Source organism: Bufo bufo, chromosome 9 (assembly GCF_905171765.1).
Source record: "Bufo bufo chromosome 9, aBufBuf1.1, whole genome shotgun sequence".
Taxonomy (NCBI): Eukaryota; Metazoa; Chordata; class Amphibia; order Anura; family Bufonidae; genus Bufo; species Bufo bufo.
The window spans coordinates 15,067,385-15,084,942 of record NC_053397.1 but is presented as its reverse complement, the minus strand read 5'-3'; the positions used below and the strand labels follow the sequence as shown (position 1 = coordinate 15,084,942).

At 44.7% G+C, this 17,558-nt stretch overlaps 1 protein-coding gene across 6 annotated transcripts in view; it reads right to left on the bottom strand.

The window, feature by feature from the left end:
- Positions 1-15,932, bottom strand: part of KBTBD12 (kelch repeat and BTB domain containing 12) — a 111,405-nt gene extending 95,473 nt beyond the window's left edge. For 2 of the 6 annotated variants that reach the window (XM_040408586.1, XM_040408591.1), the window contains exon 1: positions 14,459-15,932. The gene's annotated coding sequence lies outside the window, so the exon portion shown is untranslated. The remainder of the gene's footprint in view (positions 1-14,458) is intronic. The other 4 variants (XM_040408587.1, XM_040408589.1, XM_040408590.1 and 1 more) reach the window with 4 other exon arrangements.
- Positions 15,933-17,558: the final 1,626 nt, after the last annotated feature.

Below are 17,558 nucleotides of genomic sequence, written 5' to 3'. Positions count from 1 at the left end.
AGGGAACATCATGGTTTTTGGGCTGGTGGAAGGAAGAATCATGGTTTGGAGCTTATGAAGGGAGCATCATGGTTTGGGGCTGATGGAGGGAGCATCATGGTTTGGGGCTGGTGGAGGGAGCATCATGGTTTGGGGCTAGTGGAAGGAAGAATCATGGTTTGGAGCTTGTGGAGCGAGCATCATAGTTTGGGACTGGTGGAGGGGGCATCGTGGTTTGGGGCTGGTGGAGGGAGCATCATAGTTTGGGGCTGGTGGAGGGAGCATCGTGGTTTGGGGCTGGTGGAAGGAAGAATCATGGTTTGTAGCTTGTGGAGGGAGCATCATAGTTTGGGACTGGTGGAGAGAGCATCGTGGTTTGGAGCTTGTGGTGGGAGCATCCTGGTTTGGGGCTGGTGGAGGGAGCATCAGGGTTTGTGGCTGGTGGAGGGAGCATCAGGGTTTGTGGCTGGTGGAGGGAGCATCATGGTTTGTGGCTGGTGGAGGGAACATCATGGTTTGGGGCTGGTGGAAGGAAGAATCATGGTTTGGAGCTTGTGGAGGTAGCATCATGGTTTGGGGCTGGTGGAGGGTGCATCATGGTTTGGGGCTGGTGGAGGGAGCATCATGGTTTGGGGCTGGTGGAAGGAAGAATCATGGTTTGTAGCTTGTGGATGGAGCATCATAGTTTGGGACTGGTGGAGAGAGCATCGTGGTTTGGAGCTTGTGGAGGGAGCATCCTGGTTTGGGGCTGGAGGAGGGAGCATCATGGTTTGTGGCTGCTGGAGGGAACATCATGGTTTGGGGCTGGTGGAGGGAGCATCATGGTTTGTGGCTGGTGGAGGGAGCATCATGGTTTGGGGCTGGTGGAAGGAAGAATCATGGTTTGTAGCTTGTGGAGGGAGCATCATAGTTTGGGACTGGTGGAGAGAGCATCATGGTTTGGAGCTTGTGGAGGGAGCATCCTGGTTTGGGGCTGGTGGAGGGAGCATCCTGGTTTGGGGCTGGTGGAGGGAGCATCATGGTTTGGGGCTGGTGGAGGGAGCATCATGGTTTGGGGCTGGTGGAGGGAGCATCATGGTTTGTGGCTGGTGGAGGGAGCATCATGGTTTGTGGCTGGTGGAGGGAACATCATGGTTTGGGGCTGGTGGAAGGAAGAATCATGGTTTGGAGCTTATGAAGGGAGCATCATGGTTTGGGGCTGATGGAGGGAGCATCATGGTTTGGGGCTGGTGGAGGGAGCATCATGGTTTGGGGCTAGTGGAAGGAAGAATCATGGTTTGGAGCTTGTGGAGCGAGCATCATAGTTTGGGACTGGTGGAGGGGGCATCGTGGTTTGGGGCTGGTGGAGGGAGCATCATAGTTTGGGGCTGGTGGAGGGAGCATCGTGGTTTGGGGCTGCTTTGATGCCTTACAGCCTCGACGTCTTGTGATAATTGAGGAAACAATGAATTCTAAGGTGTATAAAAACATTTTACAGGAGAAGGTAAGAGTGATGCAGCAAGACAATGACCTAAAGCAAAACAACTAAGTCAACTAGAAAATGATTAATAAAGACGTTTTGTGTTTTGTCTCATATATACAGTGGCATGCAAAGTTTGGGCAACCCTGGCTAAAATTACTGTAACTGTGAACATCTACAGTATCTATCTATCTATCTATCTATCTATCTATCTATCTATCTACCTATCTATCCTTCTACCTTCTAACTATCTATATCTATCTACAGTATCTATCCATCCATCAATCAATCTATCTCATATCTATCTGTCTGTCTTTCTACTGTATCTGTCTAGTGTTGAACACTGCGGGTATACCAATAAGGACAATCTAACATGTCTGACATGTCTAACATTCCCTCTGTGTATCTATGGCCAACCTAACACTGATCTTTTTCTTATGCTCTGAAATCTGCAATAACATATGGCAACCGGCTAATAAACCCATCACAGTTTTCACCACCTAACTAATTCTCACGAGAGATGATTATTTTTTCACATTTTGACAGTGCACCCGGGCGGATCGCGCAGAGATGTTTCTTTTGCTCCCTCTTTGTTTTTATCTTATAATTGCTATAACGCTGCACTTATGTTTCAGGAATAGATGAATACTGTGGTTTTAATGAGTCTCCACAGTCATCCTCTCCGCCTATCGAGATAAAAGGACAGAATGTGCAGTTATAGATATTAGTGATGTGGATGGTACAATTCTAATTAAGGGGTAAATATTAAAGTAAACAGTGACAGATACTTTGTTGCATATACCCGTGAGCCATGCCAGCCAATCACGTGAGCCTAGAGGAGTCACCTGACATTCATGCTGCACTAAATACTTAGATACCCTGTTTCCTTGCCCCACGATTGACACTTGGGGTGACTATTAAGTGGTTGCAGTGAAGCCCACCACTTCAGCTTGTTTTGCTTGGCAAGTTTCATACTTTCATTAGTAGTTTTAAGATCTCTGGTTGCTGTCTGTGAATGAAAACAGTATTGTTTGTTTCTGAATTTGTACACATCTAATACTTTTCACAGCTGAGTGCTTGTTACAGTTATATCTAGTCTAAACAATCCTCTGTGGCTTCCAATCTAATGCCATCAGCTAAAGGTTCAGAACTGTAGATGGATACATTTTGCCTGCACTGATACATTGTAGCAAACTATCAGGACAGGAGAGAGATGATGCATTTAGCTCCCAGTTGAATTGTCTTGACTGGATTCAATTGTAGCTAACCCTCTGCACTGGTTTAGAGGGAAGCAAGGAATGGTCTTACAGTCAGGTCCATAAATATTGGGACATCGACACAATTCTGACATTTTTGGCTCTATACACCACCACAATGGATTTGAAATGAAACGAACAAGATGTGCTTTATCTGCAGACTGTCAGCTTTCATTTGAGGGTATTTACATCCAAATCAGGTGAACGGTGCAGGAATTACAACAGTTTGCATATGTGCCTCCCACTTGTTAAGGGACCAAAAGTAACAGGACAATTGGCTTCTCAGCTGTTCCATGGCCAGGTGTGTGTTATTCCCTCATTATCCCAATTACAATGAGCAGATAAAAGGTCCAGAGGTCATTTCCAGTCTGATATTTGCATTTGGAATCTGTTGCTGTCAACTCTCAAGATGAGATCCAAAGAGCTGTCACTATCAGTGAAGGAAGCCATCATTAGGCTGAAAAAACACAACAAACCCATCAGAGAGATAGCAAAAACATTAGGCCTGGCCAAAACAACTGCTTGGAACATTCTTAAAAAGATGGAACGCACCGGTGAGCTCAGCAACACCAAAAGACCCGGAAGACCACGGAAAACAACTGTGGTGGATGACCGAAGAATTCTTTCCCTGGTGAAGAAAACCCCCTTCACAACAGTTGGCCAGATCAAGAACACTCTCCAGGAGGTAGGTGTATGTGTGTCAAAGTCAACAATCAAGAGAAGACTTCACCAGAGTGAATACAGAGGGTTCACCACAAGATGTAAACCATTGGTGAGCCTCAAAAACAGGAAGGCCAGATTAGAGTTTGCCAAACGAGATCTAAAAAAGCCTTCACAGTTCTGGAACAACATCCTATGGACAGATGAGACCAAGATCAACTTGTACCAGAGTGATGGGAAGAGAAGAGTATGGAGAAGGAAAGGAGCTGCTCATGATCCTAAGCATACCACCTCATCAGTGAAGCATGGTGGTGGTAGTGTCATGGCGTGGGCATGTATGGCTGCCAATGGAACTGCTTCTCTTGTATTTATTGATGATGTGACTGCTGACAAAAGCAGCAGGATGAATTCTGAAGTGTTTCGGGCAATATTATCTGCTCATATTCAGCCCAATGCTTCAGAACTCATTGGACGGCGCTTCACAGTGCAGATGGACAATGACCCAAAGCATACTGCAAAAGCAACCAGAGAGTTTTTTAAGGGAATGAAGTGGAATGTTCTGCACTGGCCAAGACAATCCCCTGACCTGAATCCGATTGAGCTGCATTTCACTTGCTGAAGACAAAACTGAAGGGAAAATGCCCCAAGAACGAGCAGGAACTGAAGACAGTTACAGTAGAGGCCTGGCAGAGCATCACCAGGGATGAAACCCAGCGTCTGGTGATGTCTGTGCGTTCCAGACTTCAGGCTGTAATTGACTGCAAAGGATTTGCAACCAAGTATTAAAAAGTGAAAGTTTGATTTAGGATTACTATTCTGTCCCATTACTTTTGGTCCCTTGACAAGTGGGAGGCACATATACAAACTGTTGTAATTCCTGCACCGTTCACCTGATTTGGATGTAAACACCCTCAAATTAAAGCTGACAGTCTGCAGGTAAAGCACATCTTGTTATTTTAATTTCAAATCTACTGTGGTGGTGTATAGAGCCAAAAATGTTACATTTGTTTCCATGTCCCAATATTTATGGACCTGACTGTATTTGCTAAAAAACTGCAGATATATAAATGGAATAAAATTGAAACACAAAATGCATTATCAGGTTACAAAGTTTTTCATTATACAGTGTTTATTTACATCAGAATGGAAATACCCTTTAATTTATGACTGGTTGGGTTCCAAAATGACGCCATGATCTGCAGGAGCCTGTTCCACAATAAGGAAGATATTATGTTCCATAGAAACTTTGGTCAGGTACATGGTGAGACTGTATACACGATGTGAATGTCATGCAGAAGTTACACCCATGGAGTTACCCAATATGCTGGTTTCAATAAAGCATGACACAACAGCCGCTCATGTAAATGCATATACTGTATTCTGAAAAGCTTATTGCTCCCTTTTTCTGGCATGCACACAACCGTATGTAATTTGCACAAAAATACAGATACCGTCTGTGTTGCATCCTAATTTTTTGCAGAACCATTGACTTCATTTTGAAGGCAGGTATAGGACATGTTCTATCTTTTTGTGGAAGAGACATCTGTATCAGGGGCGTAGCTATAGGGGAAGCAAGAGAAGCGGCTGCTTTGGGGCCCGAGCTCAGAAGGGGCTTACCCAGGATGAGGGCTAAAAGATTTTATTGTCAGGACCCCCTCAACAATATTATAAAAATGACATTATATACAGAGAAACTGTAGGAAACGGACAGAGCGGCTGCTGGGCCTGGTCTAAGAGAGCGATTCTGACTAGCCACAGAAGTGGGGGTTGCAAAGAAGTTGCTTGTGGAGGGGGGGGGCATTAAAAAATTTGCTGTGGGGCCCAGTCATGTCTAGCTACGCCACTGATCTGTACGTCTGTTCCACAAACAAGATATGTGTTCAAAATGAGGACCATGGAGTCCTGATTTTGTCAATTGGTCCACACAAAAAATATGGATGGCATACGGGGCCGCATCCATATTCTTCAGACTGAAAAACAGACATGGTTGTGTGCATGAGGCCTTAAAGGGGCTTTCCTCAGCATAGATTATGAATATCTGATTGCTGGGGGTCTGACTCCCAGCACCAACACTGATCACCTGTTGGAAGAGGCTGGTAGAACTGCGGCCTCTTCCTCAACCTTTGACATCACATCCGTCGGTCACACGACCTTTCTGTAGCTCAATCCCATTCAAGAGAATGGATTGAGCTGCAATACTCTTTACAGCCATTATACAATGTACGGCGCTGTGCTTAGTATACTACAAATAAGCCATCTGAGTGCTGTGGTCCCTTCCAATAGTTGATCGACGGGGCTAAGGATAAGCCATCTGTATTTAATTCCCAGGGGGGAAAAAAATTGCAAAAATTCTGGAGTCTTGAAGCCACCACTAGGGGGGGCTAATTGCATCTGGATTTATACAGCTAGAATTGAACTCATTGGCAGCTATCCCTGTCTGTATTAGTCTCCCCCTTGTGGTGGCTGCAGGTAGGGAAGCAGCAGGAACCCCTTTCACCACTGGCCCTGTAGCAAAAAGATATCTCCCAAGAAAGAGAACCAACTCACTATTGGAAGTGGCTTCCTATGATTTAAGATCCAACTTTCCAACAAGCCTTGGGTTTGATAAGGAATATAGCCAGACCAGATATCCATCCTAAGATGGCTGTTTCGGGGTGCTTGCCCCTCATCAGTACAGAGTAGGATTCTGGCTGGCTCAGTGCAATGCCTTGGAAGAGGCTATTTCAGGGTGCGACCTGTCCTATATGGAGACTTAATGGAAGTACTCCATGGTATGGAGCCAGAATCCTACTCTGCACTGATGAGGAGCAGGCACCCTGAAACAGCTGTCTACGGGTGGATATCTGACTGGCCTATATTTCCTTGTCAAATCCCAAGGCTTCTTGGAAAAGTTGGATCTTGATTCATAGGGAGCCGCTTCCTATAGGTGGCGCTGGCGAGATGGTTCTCTTTTTTTTTGGAGCATTTCCCATAAGTCTTCATACCATGGAGTACTTCCAGTAAGTCTCCCTACAGGACTGGTCTCTTTAAGGAGATTCTGCCTAAAAGGAAGGATTAGAAATTTCTCAGCACAGAGTAAAGATTTCAGGGTCACCTTACAAGAAACAGGTTGATCGAGAAAATAAATCTCTGTGTGCACAACAGGTAGGAGGGAAGCACAAACATATCCCTTACTGGCTATACTTTAGCTGTCCCCCACTTCAAGTGGCAAAGAAATGTCTCAAGACAAAAGGAACTCAAAGGGTTCACCTGAGACACGCGTTTCAGTCGCAGGCTAAATCTATCTCAGTGACCTGTGTAAGGGTTTCACTCTTGCAACAGATTCTTACTCGGTCCTCTACGAAAGGGTTGATCTCTTCGATATATAGGAATCTTTTTGTAAAGCCTATAGGAGAGGGATCACTCCCGGTGAGGAGGATGTCGGCCCTATTTCAGATGAACAATGGAATGAGATACTAGCACTGACGCCGCAACTATCGGTATGTGAGGAACATTGCATGTGTCAATTGTATACAGAACCCCATCCTTCCTGTTTAAAATTGGGGTTAGAGTGGACGCCTCCTGCCCACGGTGTGGACGGGGACCTGCGTCTAAGACATATGTTTTGGGAGTGCGATGGGGTGATAAAAAGTATTAAAGATGCATACCGAATTGAAGTGCCAGTTAGTCCTAGAGCCTGTCTACTGGGGGTGGTGAACGTTGCGAGCCATGTACAACATCTATTATTTTAAGCCCGGAAGGTGATAGCTCAGTACTGTATTCGTCCACAGCCTCCCTCGGTAGCTGAATTCCTTAATAGGATGAATGATATACTCCGTCTTGAAAGGGGGGTGTATGTAAAGAGGAAGTGTGAAGCCAAATGTACGGCAATATGGGATAAGTGGCTCTCCGCGGGGGCCGAGTCCTCCTCCCCTGGGCCTGTCTAGACTTCCCTTGCGTTGGTGGGGGGCCGACCGGGCTGAGTGACTGGACAGCTGTATTTGCTTAGGAGTTGGTTATGACAGGTTGGACTGAAGATTGATTCAGGAGCCCTGACTCAGTGGTTAGGTAGGGTTATGGACAGGCCCTACATACATAGGATGGATAAGATATTACTGACTGTCAGATGATAAGTATGCAGAACTTTGTTACAAATGGCGGACCATGGGGGGGATTGGTCGTTTTTTTTTTTTGTGGGGGGCTGACTTAACGGCTCTGTATGTCATTTCTATGACTTGCTACAATTATTATTTGTAAAGAAGGATTTCCTATTGTTTGTACAATTTTGAAAAAGCTGTTTAATAAAAAATATCTGATTTAAAAAATTTGCATGGAAGAATAAATACTGGATTCTAAAAGCTACCAGCACTGAGAGGGGTTGTATACTGCTTCAGGATTTAGGAGCATAACTATGGGGGTTGCAGAGGTAGCAGTTGCACCCAGGTGGCGGTGTCTAAAGGGACCCAATGGTGCAATGTCTTAGAAAAGGAGAAAGTATAATAAATTGTACATGGATGGGGGGATGCATGAGATTTCACATCTCCACCCGGGAGTGTCCAGTTACACCTCTAGCACCTCTAACTGGATATCGGGGTGTTACACAGTGGGAGAGCCCCAAGCTCCCTGTCCGCCTTACTAATACCCAGTCTAGCCCAGTTGGGCAATTGGGATGTAGCACTCCCCCATTTTCTGGTTAACCCTTTATAGGCATCTTGTAGTCACCCTCTTTCAAAAGTGCAGCTACGCCATAAATGATACAGTAGCTTCATCAGCCCTGAAGGGGTTGTGTCATTTCAGACATTGGGGGCATAGTGCTAGAATATGTCATCATTGTCGGATAGGTGCGGGTCCCACCTCTAGAATTCACTCCTATCTCTAGGACGGGGCCCTCGTAGTGAAGGAAAAGCATACCGCGCATGTGCCCGTTTGGCTATTTCTGACAGTCCCATAGTGGCGAATGGAGTGGTGGGCGCTTGCGCAGTGCGCTCTCTATTCACCGTTATGGGACTTCCGAAAATATTTCAGTACGCTCGCTCATCTATTTTTGGAACTCCCATACCAATGAACGCAGTGGACCCAGAAGTGGGGCATGCACCTATCTGACATGGATGGCATATTTTAGAGATATGTCATCAATGTCTGAGATGAGCCAACCCCTTTAAATTATTGAGGAATTAGGAAATCGGATACCTAGCAATCCCCTAATATACTTTATTCAGTCCATTTTTAGTAATAAGCTTACAGGGCTATAGAGAACTCAAGGTCTTTTCCCAGAAGCGTAACTACGTTACTACAACGTGCAGAGAGTGCGGGCCCGGGAGCCTGAGGGGCCCATAGGAGGAGACCAGTACTATAAATGGAGCATAGGTGGGGTCCTGTTAATGATTTTGCATTCTTGTTTACGTTCAGTGGCTAACCTAATACTTCTCATGGCTGAGGGTTTGCTACAATGATAACCAGTCTAGCGAAACATCCTGCATTCCAAACTGATACATTGTGGCAAACTATCACAAGGATTTGTTCTGCTGCTGCTATATAAACACAGAGGCTACAATTGTAGCAAACTAGTTAAATCTCCATCCATAATCTCCATATGCTGCTCCTGGTCCCCGCACCGCCGCTGCTGCTTCTCCTTGTGTGCAGATGAAAACATCCGGTGTCGGGTGTGGGAGCAGCCAATGGCAGGCGGTGACAGGGACGAGCCTCCCAAGCGCCATCCGCGATGCTAGGGAGGCTCGTCACCGCCTGCCATTGGCTGCTCTTCCTCTCTGACATCGGATGTTTTGCTCATGGGGAGAAGCAGCAGTGGCGGTGCGGGGACCAGGAGCAACCAAACAATCATTACCTCATTCTCAGCTAACAAGGGTGGAACGGATTGTCTCCAATCCCTCCACAAGGGAGAAAAGAATGAACAAGATGACATTGAAGTTTGTACAGAGGGGATATCCAGAATATTTAGCCCGACAGGAAAATACATCCACAAGGATCAATAAGACACAAACTACTACTTTTAAAAGGGTACCATGCATTTTGACCTACCATCCACTTGCACCCAAGATACCGAATACTATACGACAATGAGGCACATTCTTTCTCGTGCATATCCCGACATTCAAGAGTTTCAGAACCCACCTCTGACTTGTTATAAACGATCAAAAAACATTAGAGACCAGCTTGTCCGAGCGGGCATTGGTCCCCTCTCTAAGGTTCCCCACCAAAGGTTTCTAACTTCTCCTAAATTGGGCACCTTCCCCTGTGCCCAATGCTCCAGTGTAATCAAGGGCAACACGATTACATATCCACATTCAGGTACAAAATACTCCATCTTTCACACGGGCGAGTTTTCCGCGTGGGTGCAATGCGTGAGGTGAACCGGACCCATTCATTTCTATGGGGCTGTGCACATGAGCAGCGATTCCCACGCATCACTTGTGCGTTGCGTGAAAATCGCAGCATGCACTATATTGTGCGTTTTTCACGCAACGCAGGCCCCATAGAAGTGAATGGGGCTGCGTGAAAATCGCAAGCAAGTGCGGATGCGGTGCGATTTTCACGCATGTTTGCTAGGATGAAAGTCTATTCACTGTATTATTTTCGCTTATAACATGGTTATAAGGGAAAATAATAGTATTCTTTAATACAGAATGCTTAGTAAAATTAAAAAATAAATTAACTCACCTCCTCCAATTGATCGCGTAGCTGCTGGTCTCCTGTTCTTTCTTCAGGACCTGTCAAAGGACCTGTGGTGACGTCACTGAGCTCATCACATGGTCCATCACCATGGTGATGGATCATGTGATGGACCATGTGATGAGCTCAGTGACGTCACCACAGGTCCTTTGACAGGTCCTGAAGAAAGAACAGGAGACCAGCAGCTACGCGATCAATTGGAGGAGGTGAGTTAATTTTTTTTTTTATTTAACCCTCAATTGACCTTCTACTAAGCATTCTGTATTAAAGAATGCTATTATTTTCCTTTAAAACCATGTTCTTCTGTGAAGAAGTCCGGGTTCGGGTCTGGATATCAAACATGTCGATTTTTCTCCCGCGCGTGCAAAACGCATTAAAACGCTTTGCACTTGCGGGGAAAAATCGCGCTTGTTCCCGCAACACCCGTGTGAAACCAGGCTTTAGGGATATTTCACATGTGACTCAACCCATGTTGTCTATCTCATCAAATGCTCCTGCAGACTTATTTATATCGGTGAAACAACTCAACATATAAGAGATTTCCAAACATAAATCTGCCATCAGGACAAACCAATTACTGTTACCAATTCCTGCTCATTTCAAAGAATGTAATCACCAGATTTCTTCTCTGCGATTCCAAGTTTTGGAACAAGTCCCTATCCCACGGAGGGGCGGAAATCGGACATTATTATTAAAACAACGTGAATCTTTCTGGGTACATTATCATCTAAGGGACTAAACAGGGAATGCGACTTCCTCTGTAATATTTAATGGACTTTATGAACTATGAGATTTCCCCGGGAGCGTTTTGTTGTAACACTGATCATCGTTTTCCCATTATTTTACTCTCATGTTTGTCTAACATATCTGACACACCATTCTTTTTATTTCAGATTCGGTAACCTGGACTATGTCCTTAGTGATCTAGACTCCATGGGTGAGACCCCCCCCCCCCCCCCCCCTTTTCCCTATCCACCATCCCCCATCCCAATTCCTTCTCTTCATATTATATATTTTTCCACATTATTCAATCTTACTTACTAATTATTATGAGTCCAGTGTAATTACATTTTATCAGCCTTGCCCCTACTAATTTCTATTGTCAAACATTGTCATACACTGTCTATTTTATTCCCTATTTATTCCTCGTCAGGATAATCACTAGTCACAGCCCATTCATGCACTTATCACCACAACTACAATTTAACTCTTCCTGTTCCTATATTTTACTAGTTATTTCCTTTTCCTTCCACTATATCTCTTACAGCAGTTAACCCTCCCTATCATGCATCATTGCTTGTGTACATTTGTATACTATGCCCTCGTTAGCTCCACTATGCGCTGCGCACATGCGCGCGCTCCTCCCGACTGTGTGACGTCAGAGGCACGCAGCGTCACCTCCGAGGAGACGCTACATTTCAGCCTTTAAGAGAAGGCGGCACACCTGAACTGGCGTCCGCTTCCAGAGCTCAGCGCTCTCACTGAGGCCACAGGTAATGTACCTTTCATGTCCTCTCCGTATCACTCTGCATCATTGTCTCCTTCTATAGGCCTCTACCATGCCTCCCTCCTCTCATTCATACTACCCCTTACATATACAGTACAGACCAAAAGTTTGGACACACCTTCTCATTCAAAGAGTTTTCTTTATTTTCATGAATATGAAGGCATCAAAACTATGAATTAACACATGTGGAATTATATACATAACAAACAAGTGTGAAACAACTGAAAATATGTCATATTCTAGGTTCTTCAAAGTAGCCACCTTTTGCTTTGATTACTGCTTTGCACACTCTTGGCATTCTCTTGATGAGCTTCAAGAGGTAGTCCCCTGAAATGGTCTTCCAACAGTCTTGAAGGAGTTCCCAGAGATGCTTAGCACTTGTTGGCCCTTTTGCCTTCACTCTGCGGTCCAGCTCACCCCAAACCATCTCGATTGGGTTCAGGTCCGGTGACTGTGGAGGCCAGGTCATCTGGCGCAGCACCCCATCACTCTCCTTCATGGTCAAATAGCCCTTACTTTCAAAGTTTTCCCAATTTGTCGGCTGACTGACTGACCTTCATTTCTTAAAGTAATGATGGCCACTCGTTTTTCTTTACTTAGCTGCTTTTTTCTTGCCATAATACAAATTCTAACAGACTATTCAGTAGGACTATCAGCTGTGTATCCACCTGACTTCTCCTCAACGCAACTGATGGTCCCAACCCCATTTATAAGGCAAGAAATCCCACTTATTAAACCTGACAGGGCACACCTGTGAAGTGAAAAACATTTCAGGGGACTCCCTCTTGAAGCTCATCAAGAGAATGACAAGAGTGTGCAAAGCAGTAATCAAAGCAAAAGGTGGCTACTTTGAAGAACCTAGAATATGACATATTTTCAGTTGTTTCACACTTGTTTGTTATGTATATAATTCCACATGTGTTAATTCATAGTTTTGATGCCTTCAGTGTGAATCTACAATTTTCATAGTCATGAAAATAAAGAAAACTCTTTGAATGAGAAGGTGTGTCCAAACTTTTGGTCTGTACTGTACCTTATTGCCTTATATGTGTCCACACACCTACCACGTGTGTTTATAAGTCTGTATTGTTTGCATACATTGTGTACTCAGGTATTCTCTACTTTTAACTACCTTTACTTTGAACCATATTGCTTGGACACAGAGTGACCTATGTTTGTTTATTCAGTCTATATTTATGCTCAAATCTTCCCATATATATAGAAACGGCATTTACTAGCTTTCTCTACATATTTAGTTATATTTAAGCTATCAATACTTTTATCCAGGATACCTTCTAAGAGATTGTCTACATTCTTGTCCGATCCCTTGATAAAGGTGGCTTCTCGACCGAAACGTTGGGGTTTCGTTTATGGCCTGCTATATGTATGCTTTCTCTGGATGGAACGAAATGATGAAAACTAAACGTTATGCGGGTGCAATGCGTGATGAGAACGCATTGCTCCCGCACGGAATCCGGACCCATTCATTTCAATGGAGCTGTGTGCATGTGCGTTGGTTTTCACACATCACTTGTTTTTTTTTATGTCTAATACTGATGACCTATCCTTACCAGAACTTACCAAGCACAGCGCCGTCCATTGTATAGTGGCTGTTCTTGCTATTGCAGCTCAGTTACATTCACTTGAATGGGACTGAGCTGCACCTGAGCCATGTGACCGATGAACATGACGTCTCTGGCCTAGGAAGAGGCTGCGATGCTCACGAAGCCCCGCAGCCTCGTCATACAACTGATCGACAGGGGTGCCAGGAGTTGGACCCCCACCAATCTGATGATCAGTATTAAACACTTGGAAAACCTATTTAATTCTGGGATTGCCATAGTGACAGCCTATCCTTAGGGGGACCCAGAGCATCTTAAGTTCTCCACTTTTGCAGTTATTTTGTAATGTATTGTTACATTTTTGAATATAGATTTGTGTAAATGGGGGTTTCCATGAGATTCAGTTTTTTTCTGAGATCTATCTGTGCTTAAGACGGAAAACAGTTGATCCCCACTGGTAGGTTAAGGCATCAGGAGCCTCAGCACTGTCACTTTATGGCTTTGTATTGTGTGTATCCAATCTACACCAGTAATAAACCTAATGCACAGAGATCCTGCAGTCATAAATCTCGACCCAAACAGGGGAAGCACAACAAGCAGCGGTCCCAGCGGTCAGGACTAATCTGACAGAGCGTTTACACTCCGCGCAATCTGCGGAAATGAGCCTCCTGAGGTATCCGTATTCGAGTCTCTTTATCCACATCCCACAGTAATAAGACAATTTGAACAGTTGCTCATTTCTCAACCTGGGCAGCATCGGAAAAGCAGCGGTGAGGTCCCCCAGTGATCACAGGAATGAAGGTCCCCAGCTCCTCGTCTATGGGACTATCAGAGAGAGATGGCTGGGCGCCATCCCCAGCAGTCCCATAGAAGTGAATGGAGGGGTGGTCATGCATGCACTACTGCTCCAATCACAGGAGGACTAAGGGACCACTCTCCTCCTGATCAGGATTCAGACCCCCAGCAATCAGAGACTTATTCCCAGTACATGCTGGCTTTTTGTGAAACTGTCTCGTCGCAGTCACAGTGCAACACCATTGACTATCAATACAAAAAATGTTACGTGACTGTCCCTGTGTAGCCCTAGCCTTACTCCGCATGTACATCTGCTGCAATACTCCTTCTGTACCTGTGCTGCATTACTCCTAATGTACTTATTGCTCATGTACCTGTGCTGCATTACTCCTAATGTACTTATTGCTCATGTACCTTGTGCTGCATAACTCCTCATGTACCTGTACCTCTGCTGCAATACTCCTAATGTACCTCTGCTGCAATACTCCTAATGTACCTGTGCTAAATTACTCCTCATGTACCTGTGCTGCAATACTCCTCATGTACCTGTGCTGCAATACTCCTCATGTACCTGTGCTGCATTACTCCTCATGTACCTCTGCTGCATTACCCCTCATGTACCTCTGCTGCATTACTCCTCATGTACCTCTGCTGCAATACTCCTCATGTACCTCTGCTGCAATACTCCTCATGTACCTCTGCTGCATTACTCCTCATGTACCTCTGCTGCGGGTGTCGCTTCATTTGGGGCCTGTTGGATCTGCCTTTTCCTCTCTTGCTCCAGATATGGAAGCCTCCCGGAGCCAAAGCTGCGATATAAATAGACCGTGACAAGGGAGAGGAACGGAAGATGTCACAAGGCTGGTAACCTCTCTGCATTCGAAGACGTCTCTCATGTGACAGCTCCCAGCCATCATCTCATCAGGGTTCAGATGGCAAAATGAATGGAGGACGAGGATAAAAAACTTTACGCAAGCAATTTTATAGAAGCAGCGACCTCAAAACATTTGAGGGAAGAATATTGTCTAAGGATCTCCATGGCTGGCCTTGTGGGCTGTTCCCCATATGCAGTGGTTAGTACCTACCAAAAGTGGTCCAAGAAAGGACAACCTGTTATAGGGTCATGGGCAGCCACGGCTCATTGAAGTGTGTGGGGAATGAAGGCTTGCCTGTCTGGTCCGGTCCCACAATTTACTGCACAAATTGCTGACAACTTTCCTGCTTTCTGTGATAGAAAGGTGTCAGGACACAGGGGACATCACAGCTTACCCCAGTGCCCATGCTAACCCCTGTCCACCCCCTGGAACTGGACCATGTAGCAATGAGGTGGCTTGGTCTCAGAATCAGGTTACATCACGTGGAAGGCCAGGTGCGTGTGCGTCTCTTACCTGGGGAAGCGATGGCACCAGGTGCGCTATGGGAAGAAGACGGCCTTGTCTGATTTATCACATTACATCATGTGGACGGATGGGTGTGTATGCATCACTTATCCGGGGAAGTGATGGCACCAGGTGCCCTATTTGAGGAAGACAAGCCAATGGAGGCAATGTGAAGCTCTGGACAATGTTCTGCTGGAAACCTTGAGTCCTGGCATGTGGATGATATGAACCACCTACCTAACCATTGCACAGACAAGAACCCCCCCTTCATGGCAGCGGTGCTCCCTAATAGCAGTGGCCTCTTTCAGTGAAGAAGGCCCTGACCACACTGCAAATACTGTCCAGGAATGAGAAACATGACAGAGATCAAGGTGATGACTTGTCTCCAGATTCACTGGATCTCAATCTGTTCGTCATCTGCGGGATCCAAGGAGGCTGAACCGAGAAACTTACAGGATTTGCTGATAACGTCTCGTGGTAGATACAAAGCTCTAAATCCTCTGCATAGACTTAGAGCAGGGGTGCACAGCCTGCCGCCCAGGGGCCACATGCGTTCCTTAATACTATTCTGTGCGGCCCCCAACCATATAGTAACGGACATGTATGTCTATGTCTTGTGGCTCCTCACATGTATCTTTCATGTATGCTCCCATTAGATGGGAGTACTAGGAGTGTAACTACACATTTATGGTGTATACTGTATGTTTATAAATTGTATTTCAGTTGGTAATGCTCCTTTAAGTTTTATTTTTGGTTCAGGCTGACAATGTGGCCCCCAACCAGAAAAGATTGTGCACCCCTGACATAGAGCTAAATGATAAAATTCTGAAATTCTGCTTCCTGCAGTCACCACTAGGGGGAGCTTACTGCGTGCTGGGTATACATAGAACTCATGTATGCATGACAGCTCCCTCTAGTGGCCATTTTTTTACTTATCTGTATATTTTATGTTTGAAGGAGGAAATACGCTCTAATTGAGACACCTGTTTGATACAATATATAAAAACAGACAATTTTACTTTTTTTTCTGGTCCATTTTTGACTTCAGTAAAGCTCGGCTTGCCAATATTTGTCTGGAAATAATGAACAACCCTTTTAGACTTCAGCTCAAGACGACAAGGCTAAGATAACAAGATGATGAATGACGGAAGAGTTTATAAAACCCCGACATTCAGCTGCAGAACCGATAACATAAACTACATAGCATTCCTTCATCTGCAAAGATCAACACGTCCCGTACAAAATAAAAATAATTTACAGAGCTTAATCGTAGGTTAAGACACTGTCCATTTCACTACATGTTCTTGGCCTTTTCATGCTTTTTACACTTACAGTATGGTTCCTTTTCACTCATATATGGAAACCATCAACAAGCAGGGTAACGTATTTATGAGTTAATAAGGGTATTAAGATGTTAATGGGTCAATCAGCCCTCCAATCCACTCCCTTTAGGACTCGGTTAATCATTCAAGGTATTAGATACAGACTATAAGAATAATAGATCCGTCAACAGCAGCTTGTTGACGGTTTCCGGTAATAAATGATAATTTACTTTTTGTTTCTACAATGAAAAATACCCTTTAAAAGTGAATGGAAACACAAAAAGAAAAGTGTATTATTAAGATGTCGGAGTTGATATTTGATTAAAATACATTAATTAGAGTTGAAGTTTCACATGACAAAAGTCTTATTCACTGCAGCAAGTAATCTGGGACATAACTGAATGTGTCTGTATGAACCTTGGCAGAACAGATTTTGGATATGGGCCAATCACAAAGCTTCATTCATGTGAATCTGGTCGGCAGTTCCGGAAGGGTTGGTTGCCATGGTTACAATGACTTTTTGACTTTGTTCTGTTGGTGACATCACCGTGCTAGACCGTTATAGCTGCAGGGTGGAAACAGTTAAACATTAACTGTAATTATGTTGCCAACACTTTAAGAATACCCCCATATACATTCCTGGTAAATATCAATCCGGGAGTCGTCCTGCACAGTGATTGACTGCCAGGAAGAGTTGACAGAGGGAGAAGGGGGGCCAGGTGACAGAAAAAAATGTCCAATAACAGCAAATATGGCCAACAGTAATAGCTGTCAGGCCCAATAAATTGTGAACAGGAGAACTTCAGACCATAACATGATTTTATGTATGAGGCTGTCTCCATGGTAACAGACTACAAACAAACCCTGTGTAGTCTGATCTTGCAGTCATAATGCCATTGATCTGCCCACCAAATGTACGTGCTTACTGTGTTCTGGATCTTTCTGAAGATTACCCAGTGCATAATAAGAA